The 21,498-nt window shown below is 47.2% G+C and overlaps 1 protein-coding gene across 8 annotated transcripts in view; it reads right to left on the minus strand.

Annotated features, from left to right (window-relative positions):
* Positions 1–21,498, minus strand: part of GREB1L (GREB1 like retinoic acid receptor coactivator) — a 492,334-nt gene that overhangs the window by 300,464 nt on the left and 170,372 nt on the right. For 3 of the 8 annotated variants that reach the window (XM_085605797.1, XM_085605793.1, XM_085605789.1), the window contains exons 1-2: positions 7,389–7,729; positions 3,295–3,402 (exon numbers count right to left, since the gene is read on the minus strand). The gene's annotated coding sequence lies outside the window, so the exon portion shown is untranslated. Of the gene's footprint in view, positions 1–3,290; positions 3,403–7,388; positions 7,730–8,928; positions 9,177–21,498 lie in introns of those variants that run through there. The other 5 variants (XM_085605796.1, XM_085605792.1, XM_085605794.1 and 2 more) reach the window with 3 other exon arrangements.

The following is a 21,498-nucleotide window of genomic DNA, read 5'->3' on the forward strand; positions in this document are numbered from 1 at the left end:
CCCCCGGTGCCCCAGCGTTACCCCAGGATACAACCGGCCATAAACCAGCAATATATCTGTGGCCACATGACAGCGCCGAGCCCCTTGACACTGGCACACAATGAGGGAAGTGGAGCTCCAAGACAGAACACACAGAAAATAACCCACCCACGTTTCTCCACACCCCCTGCCAACACACTTTCCCACCCCACAACTATTCAAACGACCACTCATACTCGCCACGATCTTCAGACTAACCACCCTACCCTTCTATCACCCCTCACCCAGCCACCAACCCTCACTAATATCTTGCCACAATCCAGGTCCCAACACAACACCCTCCCACCAGTGCCACATTCACTAACCGAACCACCAGCCTGCAAACACCCAGCTCTACACCATCCAAGATGCAAATTCCATTCCCCACCAGCTTCATCCGTGCTTTAAACTTAGCTCCCACCCTGAATTATGCAAGCTTTCATCCCACCCCAACCCAGCCATCAACTCACAAACACTTTGATACTATCTCAGCCTCAACACTACCTTTCAAAATGCAATACCAGCATCATACTAGCCGACAACCACACCCAGCCACCGCCCTCAATCATCAGTATCGCCATAATACCATCGAAGCGCTCAACCCAACCAGTGGCCATGCTTACAATCACCGCCACTATCCCTTCCATCCCCAACTCTCCAACATCCACTACCCATCCCCAAGGCTCTAACCCTCGCTACCATCCCCAACATAATCCCACCATCTTCCCATAGCTGCGCTCAAACAGCAACCATCAAAATGAGGATAAAGCGAGAATAAAAAAATGATCGCACAATCACAGCAGCAATGGGGTTCCCTCAAATTAATTAACAAAGTTCATCTTTTCCCAAAGAATTAAAGATTTGCTGAAGCTTGAAACTGTTGTGGATCACCACAGCTGCAGGCAAGTGCAAATTTACTACATGCAAACTGCACCCAATTCTGTCATCCATGGAACTCGAATGTGGAGTTTGTTCAACAGCAGAGATGTATATATTTTTATTCGTGGAATGTTTCTTCTCCTTCTGAGCTTATGTGAGAATTGTACGACGTTCTCTACATGCATTGTTTGACCGCAACAAAAATAACTGACACAAAAGCCTAAAGGCTTACTCTACATTGTTGTAGGAGCTGGTCTTCAATTTCCTCATCTCTCTCCATTTTTATCATCCACTGTTTCCCCTTGTGCATAATCACATGAGTGCCCGCTATGTGTACACTGCTTTGCCTCGCTCTGTCGCCTATCTCAGTTTCTTTTCAGACGTCACTCTTCCCCTGGATCTGGCTATCCCTCCCGGTGACCCCGGGAGTCAGTCTTCCTTCCATCTCCCCCGTCCATGTCTTTTCTCCCTTTTTACCTCACAACACTCCTGCCCCCCAAGCTCCACGTCACACCATCCTAGCCTGGATCCCCACTCTTAACTCCCTCCATCATTCTGTGCCAAACTATTTCCATCTGAACATCTCTCACCATATGTCCTTCACTGACGGCGCCCATCTCAAAGTACCCTGTGCTACCTATGTTGTCCTTGACGTCTCTTGGTCTAACTCTGTGCGCAAGTTCATTCACCCCCCTCAGCATGTGTCTCTTTCTCATGTCCAATCCTGAGATCCCCCATTTCTTACCCCTCTGCCACTCTTGCCTCAGCCGCTCTCTGACCTCCGGCATCTTCTGTCAGGCTGACTCTGGTGTCACAGTCCCTTTGATTGGTGTCTTGCTGTGCTGTTCTCTCACCCACAATTCTGTCCAACCCTCCTCCTCATGGCTTTCACCATGGACATCATCCCGCACAAGCAACTTTCTCTTCCCCTACCATGATGGTGCCTCTTACCTACACATCAGTGTCACTTGGCTGACAATCTCTCGCTATATGTCTCGCTCTCACCAGCCACTTGCTTCTCCATCATCACACTTGCACAGCTCCATCCATCGCACTGCTATCTCACACCGTCACTTCCGGCAGGCCTTGGCCCCTCCCACCCCGGAGTCCACCTGCTGCTACAACCAGTTTGAGGGCCTCTGGCAGGTGGCTGAGGGCCTGCAAACAGGGAGGCAAGGAGATTAGATGTAGCTGTTTGTAAAGGGAGCTTAGAAAGGACAATGGAGGGAGGGGGTGGGTTACAGGGGGGTGTGGGGGGGGGGGTCGCACACACCTGTTCCAGTGCACGCAGGGAAGGGGGTGCACGTGGAACAGAAATAATGGCATTTCGGCTGGCATTAATTGGCAGTGGACAAGCCCTATAGCAGTATTTTGAAAAGCCATCATGCAGATGACGCCAACACCTCTCCTACAGGAACCATTCATTCAACCTTGGCACAACCCGAAAAGCACCAGCACTTGGATCTGACCTGCATGTAGGGTCACAAGAAACTACGCCACGAACATGAAACCTTTTTAAGTAACAGGCAGGGCTGCAAGTCCATTAACAAGGTGTGAAAACACCAGAAGCAAGGTTTATATGTTAAAATACACCAGGATTATATCTGCACGTGGTCGAACATGAAATAGCAGGGTCTGGTCCATTCACTGAGAAGCATGGAGTAGAAAGGAAACATTCGCAGTATTATATACCTCACGGGTCTTAAGATATGACACTCACCCCCCAATTGTCTTTGCTATGTCCCGCTTTTTACATGGTTTTTGGCGTAGAAGGTAAAGTTTTTCTTAAAATATTCTGTTTTTTACCAAATGAGTCTCCTTGATAACACCAGTTTAATTCACTTTTAATTATTGTATTAACTTGACTCTATTGTTTTAATGAAATGTGTAACTTTTTTTTTGTAATTTATTCTGTGCTTTTATGGTCTCTGACCGAAATAAAGTTATCAAATGAATGATATACCTCACATCTGCACATCTACAATCATTTGCGTCACATCTACAATACTTTATGTGTGTATGTGTGCGCGTGTACAATGCATTCTAGCTCTAACACATATATAAAAAAAATGCATGCTAATTTATTTATTTTTTTAAGTATACAAAATAGCACTTCATTTACCACTTTAATTTAAACCGCCGATTGTATTAAAAAATACTTTACACTCAGAGTCAAAATAACAAGGGCATACCCAGACACTAAAAACAGGTAAATTAGAAACCATCCTGTAATCTAACTGGTAACTGTACTTGTATTTATATATTATTCAGGTGTCGAAAGCAGACAAAACATCTCAAGGGGAAAGCAGTGCGTTTCGCAACAAAAGATGACAGATAACATCAAAGACAAAACAGGCACTGGTTCAGAATTGCATATTATGAAGAGGCGGTACCTACTGCCAGTGGTTTCAGTCTGTTGGAAATGCATTCATCTTGGTTTCGGGGAGACAGCCATCAGAGAGGCCCGAGGCCAAGTTGCCTTAAGCCTGGGCTATCACACACCGCCTGCAACAAAAACACAAGATTACAAATGTATTCATGCTTCCAAAACGAAGACAGGAGTAAACGAAGAAGAGCAGCGAAACAAACTGCCTTGCACACATGTGCAAATGTTAGCGGGAGCAAGAGGGGTGGCTGCGGGAGCGGTGTGGGCTGGTCTTCAAAAGTTAAAAATAAATCAAAAAAATAATAGAAACTCAATTGAAAAACTAATAAGGGTTCATTTTAAATGGTCTATGTCGCATTCCTATTGAAAATTACCTTTAAAAAGGAGGATGTGCCTATTCAGTGAGTAGTGCGGTGCTGCAGCGAAGAAATGTGGGCTCCTGGATTCGTGTGCAATTTATGGCCTGGAAAGGGCCATAAATTTGACACGGCTGGACTCAGCCTACCCTTGAATTCTGACATTCTTGACCGCAGATTACACTCATTCGCGGACACACCCACCAGGGCGGCGGCCAACGCTCCCGCCTGCAGGGCTCGCCCCCGGGACCCCGGCCAGGGAGGGAGAACCAGCGTATACACATGCATGGCCTTTTTACACACACCGGGCCCAGTGCCACGCAGCATCACCGGTGACTGGCAGCTGGCAAAGACACGCGCTGGAAGGCACCCGTGCAAAACTCTCTCTCCCGGTCACCTTCTCCCTTCCCCTATTACAACCCTCTATCACCCCGCCACCCGTTTTGTATCTCTTTAAATCTTTCGCTCATTCGGTCTCTGGAGTGCTATTAAAAACACTGTGCCCGCCTGGACTTGTCTATCTGTCAGCGGGACAATGCCAGGCGGGCTGGCCATGACAGACAAGCGGAGGCGGCTTTTGGAGCCAACGTGTGCTGGCCTCCTAATGGCTAACGCATTACTCTCTTCAGAGCTGCAGCGGGTGTGCAGAGCAGTTCTGCGGCTTCAAAATGCACCCTTGGCACGCATGGCTTCCTAAGTGTGCCCTCGGAGGCCTGCAAACACTGTCACCCAAAGACTAAGATCGGAATTTGTGAATGTATGACGCTTTTCTTTTTTCGTACCCGGGACAGGTTTTTTTGGTCCGGGCTAGACCGTACCACTGTATCAGGGTAATTACAGCAGGGCCACTCAAGGATTGTTCGACTGCACCCCTAGAGGGGGGCACACCCAGCAAGGCTCGAGGTGTATAATTGGCTTTGGTAGCGCCCTTTGTCCCACAGAGACTGGCGAGCCAAACATTTCATGCATTGACTTTTCTTTCCCCTCCCTACAGCAGTTTTAAAAGGCTAAAAACAGCAGACACATGTAATCTGACATACAAAATCTTAAAAGATGCTTTTTTGCTTTGTCTGTAGTTGAGCTGCAATTCATATGCGTCTCGCTAAAGACCTGTGGTAACCCAGTGAGTGCTCCGTTTGCATGTAATTTTTGACATAGGGGTGCTGACCCTCTCACTCTTTACTGTTTAAGTCAGTGGACAGAAGTAAAAAAATTTAACGAAAATCAGTTGCCTGCTTTCCCTTAACCTTACTTAACGTTCTACAAGAAAGACGTTCTGACGGTTTATGCGCTGGGTCCAACTCAACATTCATCCAGTGACTGAACAGAACAATATTTAATCAGGAAAACTGCACCAAAAGCATAGCTTCCCTGACTGACAAAATGTGTGATCGTTGTCAAATGACTTTACTTCACTGTGCCTCGGTTTACTCGAAAGTCGAAACCGAGACCACCTTGTGAACATTCAGTTTAGAATGTGTGCAATACATTAACAATTGTAACTGATTGACTAGACAGTTGTTCTACGTACACACTATTGCTTGTACATACAGTGAACATGACACTGGCGTTCCTCGGTGCACTAATGCCGGAGTTGTCAGGACATTGCAGGTGGGGAAAAGTTCATGTTTAAAAAACATTACTTTCGACTAATGACAAGGGAGTGACGTGGTTTAATGTAACAGAGATGTTCACGAAATAACTTATTTTTAATCGGAGCGAATCTTTCTTTCATTTTTACAGGAACTTAGCTGCATCATTTACAAGGCGACACCGTTGGCGTCTCAGCCCGCGCTTTTGACTGTAAAGCAAAGTCAATTACAAAAGGCATGTTTTGAAATTAGCATTTTCAAACCTGGCTGATACTGCTGGCTTCAGAACAGGGACGTTCTTCAGGTGAGTGTTATTGATAACAGGTCTACGCAGATACGTCTCCTTGCAGCTACAGGGCCAGGCTAATAAAATGCAAGGCAACCGATGGAGCACTAACAGTAGCATAGAAAGTGTTATATAGGCCCTAGTGCCTGGACGGAAATGAGCCCCTGGCTGCTGTCTGAATGATAAAATGCAACAATAATCGGGTTCACTGGGCCCCTCTTGCCTCTGGGCCCCGGTGCACCGCACCTGCAACACCAATGGAAGCTTAGCCACTGGCCACTACCTCGTATTTTAATTTTTGGCGAAGAGAGGGGCAACGAAATTAGATAATTAAGATGCTAAGAGCTGGCAACTTCAAAACGCTTGAGTGGAGATTTGGTTTTGCTACTATCATTTCTAGCTGTGTCTCCGGATTTACCACACTGTGTGATCCTGGGCATACCGATTCACTGTTCTTCATTTCCTTTGTCTGACAAACTGGCCAACTTAAGAACGCCTGGAAACGGGTTTAACGCCACAGTTAAGCTACATATAGATGGACATCTGCATCTGAAAAGAGCATCTTCGTCTCCCGGGGAGGCCCTTGGCGGCTGTGCATTCAGTTATTTGACGGAATCAAAATGAGAATTGCCTTTTTGTTCGCGGGGCGGGCCCCGCCGCCATTTTAAAAGATTAGCTGCTGATAAAGCTGCCAGAAGGTACTTAACATAAAACAGACAGTGTGTTTCCTTTGATTTTATACCGCCAACACAACTCTCGATACCCATTCCGGCTAACACACGTGCCAAGGCGGGTTTGATGCCAACGTAGGCACAGAGCTGCCAGCCAGCGATGTCACGCACTGTTAAAGAGGTGCGCCAGGAGTGACCAAAGGAGCGAGAAGGCCACGCTCTGCCCTGGCCCACTGGGCACACACTCATGTTTATAAGTGGCACACAGCTATTATGAATCACTGTTTTGTGTAGCGCTTAAACGCAAGCGCGGCGATAACATAACATAATGTAATCAACGACAGTAAAATTAAATACTACACGTGGCCTCCTTGAACCAAGTCACACGTGTCTTTGCAGCAGGCACACGAACTCACCATCTCATCAGTAGTGAAAATGAATCACTTGACAGCATAGACTTACAACCATTCACACATTCAATAAAATACTCTTCAGAAGTTGAGTTTAAGGTGACGAAAGGGCAACTCCAAGCGCCCGTCGGCGTCCGGAACTGATGCAAAGGGTTTTGTCCCGAGAGATCTCTCTGTGTACTTGGAGTAAAGTCACAGCCACAAGAGTGCTTTAAACGCGAGGATGGGTATACAGCATGAAGCACCCTGGGTCTGGCTGCCTATCTAGTTCAAGCATCAGCGACCAAGCACCAACGCCGCTGAACACGTCGGGTGCACACTTCACTCCAAGGAACCGCACTGCCACGGCCTCTCCCTTAAGGTCACAGACGGACAAATCCTTCAAGCTCCAGGTCAGAGCCCCGCCTGACCCGAAGCGTCCATGCGAAATCCGCACATCCTAAGGGCGACAACCAAGGGCAGCTCCGCTCTTAATTTCCCAAGACGACAAACTGCCGGCACCCTCTAAAATCCACGCACTCACTTCTGTGCCTTTACATTTATAACGTGACAACTTTTCAAAATGTGGGAGGAGATTCTCCTGGCAAATATTCCTAGGCATCGTTCTGAAAGGGCAACCCCGTTGTTGGCTTCAGTAATGTAATCTGTTAACGCGTTTATATAATTCCAGCTCACCTACTCAATTATACAGGGAATTTCGGGTGCACTGAGAGGTCACCTGCCCCATGAAAGTAAATACTCATTTTACGTTTTCTTAAATAAAACAGTAAATAGGTTTTCTCTACTGTACCTCCGCTTGGGGTCCGATGGAAGAATCCGTTTGAGCAGCACACACCACGCACTCTCACCTCCCCGCGAGCGCAAAGGTCTGCAGATGAGAGCCCCCCGCGGCCAGGGCCCTGGTGGGAGAGAAGGGGCGCGCGGCAGCTCAGCCCCCAGAGTATCACAGATGGCAAAGTCCAGACTGCTGCACCACGCCGCCACTAATGCCACCGCGGGCGGGACTCCTCTCCGTGCAGCGGGCGCTGCTGCTTCACATGCCGGGGGCAGCTGGGCTCTACTGCCGGAGTGGCAAGCGGGCCCTCCGTCCCCGGTCGCGGCCTCCCTCCCGGCGGCGCCCGACGCACGCCCCCTAGCCTTTGTTATTGGGAACTGCAGCTTATCCGTGCAGTGGACGAGGGGCGCCACTGAAGGGACGGAGCGGCCAGGGCACCGCCTCCTAGCTGGGCGGATCTGGGCACCACCGTCGGCAGCCCCTTCACGGAGCCCAAAGACATCCTTTCCAGCCTCAGTAATGCCCCCCTGTTCCTCAAAATACACTCCTACTCGGCTTCAGAAAAACCCGCATCGCCCTCTGCTCCTCTCGCTCATGAAACCAGAACACGTAATACACTAAGGACGAAAACAACAGAAAATGCGACAACAGAATGAAAAGAAATACCTAAAACGGGCAAGCCACTATTTAAAGGAAGACAAAAACACAAGCATGCGGATTTATCAAGTACCATGTATGTGAACGGTGTGATTGGATTTACACAAAACGATAACATAGTTGTCTAAATGCAAATGAGTATGCAATTTAGCGACGTGATGCTGTAAGGGATATATACACTAAACATGGTCAATCGGTATTTCAAAAAGGTACCTGGATAAATTACAAGTTAAGCAAATGCTGGCTCCACTGGAATCACTATTATTTGGTTCTTAATGTGGATATATCACACAATATATGTATGCGTGCTTACACGAATGAAAGAGCGCTATTCCAAATCTCACAACTGGCTAAGTGAAGTGCATGCACTATAATACAGCCAAAGTTGAGCACAGGGACAAAGCAAGGATTAGTCATTATAATGGAAATGAAAACAAGGCATGCGCAACCCACCATCTACAACCCTTACATTAAAACCGGTAAGTGATTGGTGCAAAATAAATATCCCTCCGACCCCTCTGTATATATTAATTTTATAGTGCTGTGCATGTACTCTGCATTGCACAAAAGACGAACTACACATGTGTACAAATCCCTAGACCAGCTGAGGAGATGTAAAAAGACACGAGGCGACACACTTGGTGTCTGACCATTTCCACGGGGACAGGTCTCACAGCGCCTGAGCAATAACCCGGGCTGCGCCTGTTAAGGCATTATATACATCCCTAGCAATGGAGCAAGGCTATATCATTTCATATCACTCTCGAGTGCCAGCGACTCCGCCAGGGGCCTAGATTGACCAGCACAGGCACGGAAAGCCTGCCAGGTTTGTTAGCTACGTCCAACAGCACGGCAGTCTTTCTGTTCTATACCAATTTACTGTAAATCCAGGACTTACAGGTTTCCAGGACAATTCACCGATTCAGGTAGAGGTCTGTGAGTGTCTGACAGTCGACTCGATAGTCAGAGAGGCTGTTTCTTTTGCTGGCATCAGTTGTCCCACCGTATACTCCAAATCTTTCACCCGGCCACAGTCGTCAAAATCCAAAGGCGTGTTCTTCACCAGGAGGAAGGCACACCACCCACGTCAACAGAGAAGCGGGATTTCCGGAACCTTCAGAACATGACCCCTGAATCATCTCGGTCCTCCCTTCACCGCGTCCTTATTTCTTACATTTCTTATTTCTTGTCTGTCACCTCAGCAGTGCCCGCTCTCCTCTCCGCCCCTCACCCAACCCAGTCCTTTCTTAGTTTGGCCATTTGCTACCCCCTCCTCCCGCCCCCAGCAGTTCACTTGAGACGCATCCATCTTCCTGTCCCCAAAAGTGACAGATGCTCCGAGGAAGGTTCGCATTGGCCGAGGGAAGACAAAAGCGAACCTCACCTCCAAGAAACTACAAGGAATGGGGGCTGCGAGCTCTGCTCGGAGGGGCTTCTGCCCACCCCTGCTGGACCATAAACCTCTCACAAGTGCACGGGGTCGGGGAGATGGGGGCCAAAGAGAAATGGAAACAGAAGAAAAACTGAAAAGACAGTGGGAGGCCTGAGACGCTGGAAAAGGGGTTATAAAAACACGCCTTCAAAAGGTTTTATATTGGGTGCAATTTACAGGCCAGTCAAGCGTTCTAACACACAAAATAAAACAAATACAAGGGCCGCTACGGGAACATTCCAGGCGTCACACACATGCATGTACATGGACAGGCCAGTTCTTGCATATATGTTAGTCACACTTTAAAACACTGCTGGAAATGCCACTTGACCAGCTGCTAATGGGTTCTATTGGGTCCTGTAGCTGGCCTTGATATTTAGACACTTATTTACTTATTTATTTGATGCAATTGTATACAGCAGGAACATTACCCAAAGGTGTCAGAGCGCTTTACAATAGAACGAAGCAAGTTACATAAGGTACTCATGATGAAGTTTACTTATTAACAAGTTACATATACAACCACGATTATACAAATGGAAGGTGGCATAATTGAGGTCAAACAAGTATAGAATACATATTTACCAAATTGAGCTCATGTCAATGCCATACGGCCATGAGGGTCATGACCTGGGTTGAAGTATTCCTGGGAGTGTCTTTGGAAGAGAAGAGTTTAAAGATCGGTTTTGAAAGACCGGCAAGAGGCGGTGGTCCGAAGGATTGCAGTTAACTAGTTCCAAATTCTCATTGCATTACCCGAGAAAGATTGAACCATAAATCTTTCTCTTTTGTAAGTAGGAGGTTCGAGAAGTAAGTTTTCAGCATTGCGTGAAGGTCTGGAGTTGCCTGATAATTTGAGTTTGTTGTCCAGGTAGCGAGGGGTGGAGGTGTGTATGGCTTTATGGGTGATGCAGGCAGTCTTGCAGATTGACCTAGCTTCAATGGGAAGCCAGCGAAGAGAAAACAGTAAGTAACTAACTGCAATGAAAAACCAAACAACTTGAAGGTAGTCATTAAAGTATGAACTAGTCATTAGAGTATAGTTAGGCATACTATAATTTCCCTGGATTTTCTTCAGGGCATATACTATTCAATATCCAAAAACTGGTATTGCAACAGATCCAATTGAAACTGGGCAACTGCACAAGTGCAAGAACACTTTCCTGCCTTCAGCTTACACCCCATTTATAGAACACATAACCTGGGTAATAAAAGGCACCTAAATAAGAAAATCTCCAACAACAAAGCCATGTTAACCTCTCCCATCAACCCATTACTGACAAAGAAACTAAATAAAAAAAAATAAAATAAAAAAAAGACAGGGCGGGGCAGTCCTTCACTACCAAAGATAGAAATATGGGGCGAAACCAGGTACCATGACCACCCCTCCTTAATATCTTGTGATGCTATGCACAAAACATCTCCACACTGAGGAAAACATGAAAATGTAAAAAAAAAAAAAAAAGTATATAATTCAAATGAGGGAGAAAGAGAAACTCTTTCTCTCAAATCACCTGCAGGAACACACTTTTTACTATGATGCAAAAGGCCCTCCAGAAACTGTAAACTTGGGCCCAGCTTACAAGTGGATCTGAATGAAACAAAGTATTTAACAGACCGGGATCCATTACATAGCGACACACCAGGGTGCATTTTTTTTTTTACCGGATGCGGTCCATATCATATATTTTACGTTTTCCTCTTAAAAGTGAGGAATTATATGCAGAACTGGTGCATTCCACATCGAAATCCACCAGTCTCAGAATTTGCCTGGTGAGAATGGCAACCGGTGCGGTCATTATCACACATCTCATAATTCCAATCTCACACAACCATGGGTTGGCACAGTGTTCAGAATTTAATGGTTTACTTGTAATCAGGGCCACACAAATGATGTTGCAGAGGTGGACCAAATGTGCTCTACAGGTCGCTAAATTATGCATCAAGAAAAGGAAGATTATCCACCATAATGCAGTACATTTTATTGCAGTATAACTTCAATATCTTACAATTTTTACAAGTTCAAATGGTAGGGCACAAATTTCAACTCTTTAGTGTAATTCACCTTCAGTAATGCTCTTTCTGATGGATACTGTATTTAACTGCAGACTCTTCACTTTTTGAATTCCCCTAGGCGCCAGACTGGATCCAGACATTTTTTAGCTATTGATATTTATTATTTTATTTACAGTTTCTGAACTCCTCAACACTTCCATCACCACAGCCACCGTGCCAAACGTCTGGAAGCACGCAGAGGTCAAGCGCCTCCTGAAAAAAACACTCTGCCAACCACAACAAACTCAAAAACTTCCTCCCAATCTCGTTTCTCCCCTTCCCCACCAAAGTCTTGGAAAAAGCCATCCACCACGAGCTCATGGACTACCTCGAGACCAACAACCTGATCGACCCTTCCCAATTCGGCTTACGACCAAACCACAGCACCGAGACCGCTCTTATTGCAACAAATGACAACATCAGATGCCTTCTCGACCAAGGTGGTACAGCAGCCCTCATCCTCCTCGACCTTTCAGAAGCCTTCAACAACATCTCCCACCACACTCTGATCACCAGACTCCACCACATCGGCATCCAGGGCAATGCACTCAACTGTATCTCTTCCTGCCTCTCCTGCTGAACACAGAGGATGTACTTACCACCCTTCTCCTCCGCACCCAAAGGCATCCTATGGGGCGTACCTCAAGGATCCTCCCTCAGCCCCACCCTCTTCAACACCTACAGGACGCCTCTGGCAGTCATCGTCCGCACCCACAAAGTCAACATCATCTCCTACACCGACGAGACCCACCTCGTCCTATCCCTCACAGAAGATGCTGACTCCACAAGGGCCAACTTCTAACACACCATGGCTAACATCGCCACCTGGATAAAGATTAACTGCCTCAAGCTCAACTCAGATAAGACAGAGGCCATCATCTTCGGAAAGAAGCCCTCCCTCCTGGTGGAGGAAAAGACCCTATGATGGAAACTATTGACTACCAGTATGTCAGTGGCGAAAACATACCACTAACAGAAAGTAGTTGTTGAAGGTCCCGCAGAGTTTCTTTCGGGGGTCCTCCCAAATCGCATGATCCCAACCCCTCTGATGATTTTGATATACACATATGGAAGCAGAGTGGGATCAATAATCTTTGCTTCTTCTTCCCTTTTTGATATTTAGTCTCTCTGGTGGAAAGACAGGACTCAGGAGTAACCTCTGAACTACCAATTGTTGGTGGAATTGGCAGGCCAGGAATAGTAAGCTCAAGGAGCGGCCCATAACATAGCTATTGAACATCTCCAAAGCTAAATACATGTTAGATACGGACAGTCTGGAACCTTTAAAAGTCGTATTTATAAGGGATGCATGCATGTCCTCAGAGAAGCCTGTAGCACACATCTAGGAATGATAGCAAATCACTACACTAGTGCCTACACAGTGACCCACACAGACAGGTGTCAAGCCTAACCCGTAAAACGTACTTGCCACATCCTTCCCTTCAAGAAAAGTCAGTGCAAAGTTATTTCGAAACTCCTCAGGGAGGGTGGACAACATTTTGCTCACAACATCTTAGAGGGCATGGGCGTATCTCCCCCAACAAACAGCATTCAGAAAACACAATGCCAAATTGGCGGAAGAGAATACTTTTTTGCCAACTGCACTTTGATTCTTTATCAGGGAGCAGTAATTAAGGCAGTCAGGTTCGACTTGCTTGCAGAAGGCTGAACAACAAGGCTTTCAGTTTTGGTTTCTGTAAAAACAAGGAAAGATCACAAGGAGCAAGCATATGGCGATAAGAGAAGGAGCAACTTACCTGTAGTGCTGAACATTGTTAAGACCATGACACTGGTTTCTGCCAGGACTTCATTGTAAGCCAAGGTTTAAAGGGATCGTTTGGTGAAAGGGAAGGACCCACCTGCGGAAGACAGATTTGGGCCCCAGTGAATACATAAGGTCCATAGGCATTATTCTTTAAGGCCTCTACCTGCCAGAGAGGTGAAAATGCCCAGGGAATTCAAGGTGTATCAGCTGGTGAACAGGACAGCCTACCGGAACAAACTTGACAACAACGCCCACAACAGCAAGGAACTATTTGGCATCGTCAAAGAGCTCTCCAACCCGGAAGCAGAAAACAACTCCATCCCTCCCTCACAGGACCTCTGCGACTCCCTCGCAACCTTCTTCCACCACAAGATCACCGACATATACAACAGCTTCCCGACCGCCGACACAAGCCCCCCTCCGGAACCCGCCACCGACACCACCACCATCCTCACCTGGAACCCTACCACCACCGAGGAGACCACTCGCATAATGAACTCGATCCACTCCGGATCCCCATCGGACCCCTGCCCGCCCCACATCTACAACAAGGCCGACGACATCATCGCACCGCACCTCCGAGACATCATCAACGCCTCCCTCACCGCCGCCACCTTCCCGGAGAGCTGGAAACACGCAGAGCTCAACGCCCTCTTAAAGAAACCTACAGCAGACCCCACCAAACTCAAAAACTTCCGGCCCATCTCTCTCCTGCCGTTCCCCGCCAAAGTGATTGAGAAAATCGTCAACGCTCAACTCATCAACGCCCTGGAAACCAACGACTCCCTCGACCCCACACAGTTCGGTTTCAGGGCCAACCACAGCACCAAAACCGCCCTGATCGCAGCAACGGACGACATCAGAGCCCTGACCGACAAGGGAGAGACCGTGGCCCTCATACTCCTGGACCTCTCTGCAGCCTTCGACACGGTCTGCCACCGCACCCTGATACGCCGCCTCAGCAACGCTGGCATCAGAAGCAAGGCCCTGGAATGGATCGTCTCCTTCCTCTCCGGAAGGACTCAGAGTCCGCCTTCCCCCCTTCAGATCCACAGCCACGGAGATCATCTGTGGCGTACCTCAAGGATCCTCCCTCAGCCCCACTCTCTTCAACGTCTACATGACCCCCCTGGCGAACATCGCACGCAAACACGGACACGACCTTATATCATACGCCGACGACACCCAGCTCATCTTATCCCTCACTAACAACCCCACATCAGCTAGGACCAGACTACATGAAGGAATGAAGGAAGTGGCGAACTGGATGACAGACAGCCGTCTGAAACTGAACACAGACAAAACGGAGGTCCTCATCCTCGGCCCCACTCCCACCGCATGGGATGACTCCTGGTGGCCCCCCGCCCTAGGCAGCACTCCCCAACCCACCGACCACGCGCGCAACCTCGGCTTCATCCTGGACTCTTCCCTCACCATGACCAGACAGGTGAACTCGGTGACCTCGGCATGTTTCAACACCCTCCGCATGCTCCGCAAGATCTTCCGCTGGATCCCCACCGACACCAGGAAGACCGTCACCCACGCCCTCGTCACCAGCCGCTTGGACTACGGGAACACCCTGTCCGCCGGCATCACCACCAAGCTGCAGAGGAAACTCCAACGGATCCAGAACGCTGCCGCAAGACTCATCCTGGACATCCCTCGCCACCACCACATCTCCGGACACCTGAAAAAACTCCATTGGCTACCAGTCAACAACCGGATCACCTTCCGACTACTCACCCACGCACACAAAGCCCTTCACAACCTCGGACCCAAACTCATCAACAACCGCGTCTCCTTCTACACTCCCCCACGCACTCTGCGCTCCACCGGACAGGCCCTGGCAGCCGTACCCCGCATCCGCAAAGCCACCGCCGGAGGAAGATCCTTCTCTTTTCTAGCAGCGAAGACCTGGAACTCTCTGCCCAGCCACCTTCGCACCATACCTGACCACCTCTCCTTCAGAAGGCAGCTCAAGACCTGGCTCTTCGAGCACTGACCTCCCCCCCCCCCCCCTCCAGCGCCTTGAGACCCTTGATGGGTGAGTAGCGCGCTTTATAAATGCGATTGATTGATTGATTGATTGATTGACATACTTTCTGAGTGTCAAAAATATATTTAACCTAAACCAGATGCAAGGGGTCAAATGTGGACAGTATGATAAACTCATTTTGTACAGTATGATAAACTAATTTAGCATAATTGTTTCCATGTGTCAAGTAATCATACTGTGCAATGTGTGAGGCTTTAAACAGTTTTTTTCCCCATGTCAACTTTACTCGACTCTGGTAATTAACTCTAAGTTGACCTTTGCAGTAATAAATGTGTTTTAGTACAGTTCTAAATAATGTGTTATTAGGCCACATTCATTTTGACTGCAGTGGCATATTATATTACCTACTGGTGATAGCAAGAAGGTAGTTACACTTAGGACCAACGTTTCCCATAGACAAACCATTTTTTGTTTTGCTAATAACTTTGGGACCGTTTGACGAATCCTCACAAAATGTTTAAAACTAATAAGGCAAGTTAGTTGAGCTTCTGTCTGGAAAATTTCGGGGTGATTCGTTAAGCGGGGGGATGAGAAAAAGAGGGTGTCCCAAAATCTTTTTTCCTATGCAATCTCCATTTGAAATTTGCATTTTTTTTAACACAATTACAGGCTGGACAGCTTAACAGATTTACACCAAATTTCGCAGAAAGCTAGCTTTTGCTCCAGAAAGAGCCCTTTTTGCAATTTTGTGTAAATGTGTTCAGTAGTTTTGGAGTTATTAAAGAAATAAAAATTTGTATATCTAGAGATGCGGATCCCCGCAGATCCAATTATATATTACTTTATGTTTAAAAAAAAAGAAATCACAGAAAAAAACCAAGGTTACAGGGACGTTATAGTTAGGTTCACATTTTACCCACACAAAACCATAGGAATTAATCAGTTATAGTTATACTTATCTGAAGAAACTATAACTCAAGCAGTTAAGTAGCTTAAGGCCAGAAGTTATAGTTTAACATAAGTATAACTATAAATATAACTAGAACTGCTGAATTTTGATGATTTTGTGTGGGTAAAACGTTAACCTAACTATAACATCCCTGTAACCTTTGGTTTCTTCAGTGAATACATATAGATTACCTACTGCCGGTTGCCAGTAGGCAGTTATAGTTAGGACCATGTTTCCACAGGAAAAGCGTTTTTTGACTTGCCTATATCTTTGGCGCCGTTTGACAAATCTTCACAAATCTTCACAAAAAAGTGACTCAGTGATTCTAGTTGTGCATGGAAAGTTTTGGGATGATCCATCAAACGGGGGCCGTGAAAAAGGGGAGGGGGTAAAAAAAAAGTACATTTCCCAAGTTAATTCCCATAGAGTCTTTAGGCATGCCTGCAGCCCAAAATGCTGGACGAAGTAAAACAAAATTTAGCAGAAAGGTAGCCTTTCAGTTATTTGGTGTAAATCCGTTCAGTAGTTTGCGAGAAATTATTATTTTTTTTTCTTTCTTTCAATTTTATTTATCATTTTCAAAAAGAACAAAGAGCAAGATAAAGGCATACAGTACATGGCATTCGGGTCGATATTGATACATTACAATGAGGCTGTCAATTCTGATTGACACATGACAGGGCTACAGAGACAATCATAAGGAGGGTACTTCGCTGGATGAAAATACAAAGGGGGGGCATCCCGGAAGCACCTGCACCAAGAGGAAACAGTAAGAAAAGGGAGTATGTTGCCTCACAGAGGAATATAACGCATATACATTCCCTCCTCCCGGAAAAACAGGATCTCATATAGTGACGATAGCCGGCAAGTAAGTTGTAAGGGGAGTCCAAATGTACAGAGGTTTCAATGACATAGGCAATTCTTCTGCATAATATGTAAACTGATCACAACAGTAACTCAGGTCTTGCAGCCATAGTTTAGTGGTAGGATCCCGTCTACTCCCTCAACACATAGAAACTCTTCGCTTGGCCATCAGTAATGCAATCGCCACAAACCTTCTGTGTGAAGCCTTGACACAAGTGACCAGGCCCAAAAGGCACAACTGGGGAGTACAGGTAAGAGGAAGGCCAACCATCAAGTGTACAAGCTTTACAACAGAATCCCAATATGAGTACACCCTAGGACAGTCCCATGCCAAGTGATAGAAATCGGAGTTAAGCGCACCACATCGCCTGCAGGCATCTGAGTCCCGCAGACCATACTTATACAGCTGGGCAGGTGTATAATACAGCTGGTGTAAATACTTAAAATGAACCATCCTCAAATTACCGTTTGCTGTTAAGTGCCCCGTCAGGCGGCAGCATTCCGCCCAGTCATCCTCAGATATGGGATGTGGTAAGACTGCGTTCCACTTATCTAATGCAGTTAATCCCAATGGGGCCACTTCCCTCTGTGATACCCAATATAATCTAGTGACCAACTTCACCCGAGAAGTGATGGTATATAAAAGTTGCAGTGCCTCGAGCGCAGGTGGCTCCGCAGGAAATTGTGGGTAGACCGCAGTCTAGTATAAATAAAAAGATGCATAGCATTGAAACCGCTGCCCTTTGCCACTGCCGCCGAGGCAATGAATTGGCCGCCAGGAAACACATCCGCCATTTTGAACATGTTCATTTCTTTAAGGGTCTTTAGGGCACCTGACTCAGTAGTAACCGAGAGATCTGTATGATGTAAAAAGTGGCATGTTGGGTGCATACAATGGCAACTTCTGCGCTCGCTTTCCCAGGTCTTGCCAAGCTTTAGCCGTAGCTTGAACTGTGTCAAACTCCCCCTTATCAAAAACTGTATGTGTGTTCAATATCATGGCCTTGAGTGGTATTGGGTGAACGGCTCCTGCCTCTACTGCCACGTGAGGAATGTAGGCAGGATCCTGCTGCCAATAAAATGCATAGTGGGCCTGTGCACACCAGTAGTAGAGATGAAAATCAGGCGCTGTGAAACCACCCCGCTCGTAAGGTAACGTAAGTGTCTCCCATTGGAGGCGAGATTTCTTGCCCCCCAATGCTAGGGTAATCAGGAGGGAGCGGAGTGTAGTAAAAAAGTGACGCGTCAGTGGAACAGGAATATTTAAAAAGAGATACAGAAAACGCGGAAGTATTACCATTTTTATTAACGCTATGCGGTCAGCAAAGGACAAGGGGAGCTTGATTCAGCGAGCTAGTTGCCCCTCGAGCCGTGTAATGGCTGTGCCATAGTTAGCCCGCACTACCACTTGTGGATCTCTATGGAGCCATATACCCAGGTACTTTACTGTACCGGTACACCATACCAAGGGGAAGTCCAGGTCTAGAGGAGATGTGCAGTCCATAAGGGGAAGGATCATTGATTTGGACCAATTGATACCAAGACCAGAGAACCATTCAAAACGGATGTATTCCCTAACGAGGGGTGCTAAGTGCAGGGCAGGCTCACGCACGTACAGCACCATGTCGTCGGCATACATGGATACTGCCAGCGGGCGCTGGAGGAATCGCAGAGCAGCCCAAGCATAGCGCTGCCGCAGGATGCATGCCAGTGGTTTCAGGATGAGTGTAAATATTATGGGGGACAACGGACAACCCTGCCACTTACCGCGATAAATGTGGACTATATCAGATAAGCTACCGTTGACCCTCACCCGCGCAGTAGGACATGTGTAAAGCAATTTTATCCAATTGGTAAAACTACAGGGTACCCCCATGAGATGCAAAATTGCAAACATATAAGACCAGGAGATAGAATCGAAAGCCTTGGCGGTGTAAAGGAACACTGCCACAGCCGGCAGAGTGGATTCCAATACATGCATAACCGCAAAGAGCGTCCGCAGATTATGGGAGGTGGAGCGAGAGGGAACAAAGCCAGATTGATCCAGCAGCCCCATGACCGGAAGGAGTAGCTGCAATCTGGTCGCCAGAACTTTAGCTAACATTTTTACATCAGTATTAATCAAGGAGAGCGGTCGATAGGAGTCACACCGGTCCGACGGTTTGTCAGGCTTGAGTAGTGTGACCACAAGTGCTTCACGCAGTGTCGGTAGTAGGCTCTGAGTCTCATACGCCTCTTCGTACATCTGGAGCAGGCAAGGATTTCGATATAGGTCTTATAAAATTCCACCGGCAGTCCGACTTACCACTGGGCAGTGCTGTGATGGCATCCCGTATTTCATCTAAAGTGATAGGATGCATTAAAAACTCTTGCTGACTCCTAGAGAGCCACACCAGCGCTATATCATCCAAATATTGTTGTAACTCCGCTTCGTCTGCAGCTTGCCGATGAGCATACATGTCAGTGTAATATTTAGCAAAGGTCTGAAGTATATTGGGTGTGTCATAATGTACTACACCATCAGCAATGACCGGATTAACTATATACATTTTGTCACGGGGTTCGATGATACGGGCAGCTAGCGCTCTACCGGGTCTACAACCCTCTCCATAGTATCTGGCCCTACTCCTACGGGACATATGCCGTATCTCCTGGTCGGCAACTTCATTGTATTCTATAATTTATGAGCGCGAGCACGGAGGGGTCAGCCGTGGCTTCATATTGGCGCTCCAGCCCTTTCAATTCGTGTTCTAGGGAAGACATGGTGCCTCGGAGTGGTTTCAGAACACCCGCCTGTAGGCTGATACAAGCCCCACTTATGGTCACTTTAAAAGCTTCCCATAGTGTCCCCACCGTCTCCACCGAGCCAGCATTATGTGAAAAATAGTCAGTGATAGCCTCCCGGACTCCCTCACAGAACACCAGATCCAATAGGGAAGAAGACTGCAACCGCCATTGAAAAGGAGGGGGATTATAAGATGGTAGCGCCATACGAAGAAGCACAGGGGAGTGGTCTGACAGTGTTCTTGGCAAGTGCATTATCTGTACTGTCCAATCATTAGCATCCCGTGTGACTAACCAATAATCTATACGAGACCAGGCTTGCCGCCCATATGAGTGACACGTGCCCTCCCTGTCACCAGGGTGCCTCAACCTCCAAATGTCTGTGAGCCCCAGTGTTAGTATACCGTCATGTAGTGAAGCCGCAGCCCTCTTGGGAGTATGGTCCGACATAGACATTCTGTCCATGGCGGGGTCCAAAGTCACATTAACATCACCACCACAGATAACAGTGGAAGGAGGCAACTTATAAAGTTTACCCCATAACATGTCATAAAAGGCAGGATCATCGATATTCGGGCCATAGACATTAACTATCACCATCGACGTACCGTGTAAAGTCCCTTGTACTATTATATATCTTCCACCGTCATCCTCCTCTACGGAAAGCGGGACAAAGGGAGTCCCTTTTTTAATCAGAATCGTTACACCCCGGGCGTAAGAGGAGTAGGATGCGGCCAGCCTTACCCAAGCCCACCTGGTGGCAACAGTAGACACCGCCCGCTTAGTAAGGTGAGTTTCTTGTAAGAGGGCAATCTGGATGTGGTGACGATCCAGATAGGCTAGCACCTGACGGACTTTAGGATTGTTAAGCCCCCTAACATTCCAGTTTAGCCAGGATATCGTCCTATCAGTGAATGCAGTCATGATCCACCCCCATAGCATACATGCCTGTCATAACACCTGTAGATTGCCCTTTTATGTGCCATACCACACCAATGCAATGCCGCCAATGCACGATCATTAATACATTGTTCCCCAACGACCCCTCCCATCCACTCCAGCGGTGGAAACCTGCTATGACCCCCCCCCCCCCCTTGTTCAACAAGTAAGAAAAAAACACAACTACGTTGCATAGCTGCATGAGAAAGCAATCTAACAGAAAGAACAACTTTGTGGGGAGTTCCCATACGGTGGAGCGCTAGGAACCATTGGCACCCCGTGGGAACAGGGTGGGTCGAGATACTAAGTGACAGGCTGCTCAAACATAAACCAGTGCTCAATAAAATGGCTCCAGAACTCTAATGCTAGTTACTACCCCCATATCAAGGCAGAAAGCCCAACTTTCCCACAACATAGGGCAACAGATAGGGCCAAATACCTCACAACTCAGATAGTAAGAAAACCACATTACGACTCGCTGTTGTATATTAGTCACACATCACACCAAAATAGGTATCACAGTATGAGGTACATGTGGAATTTAGCTATCAACGGAAAAGAGTGCAACATTACTGAATGCAGAACAATACCAAGCTCATACAGTCAACCATCAGAGTCCGAATCTCCTCCCTTCTCGCGCCTCGGCAAGTGCCGCTCCATCTGGCGAATGTACTGAAGGGCGTC

The sequence above is a fragment of the Triturus cristatus genome, chromosome 5_1, assembly GCF_964204655.1.
Source record: "Triturus cristatus chromosome 5_1, aTriCri1.1, whole genome shotgun sequence".
NCBI classification, from domain to species: domain Eukaryota; kingdom Metazoa; phylum Chordata; class Amphibia; order Caudata; family Salamandridae; genus Triturus; species Triturus cristatus.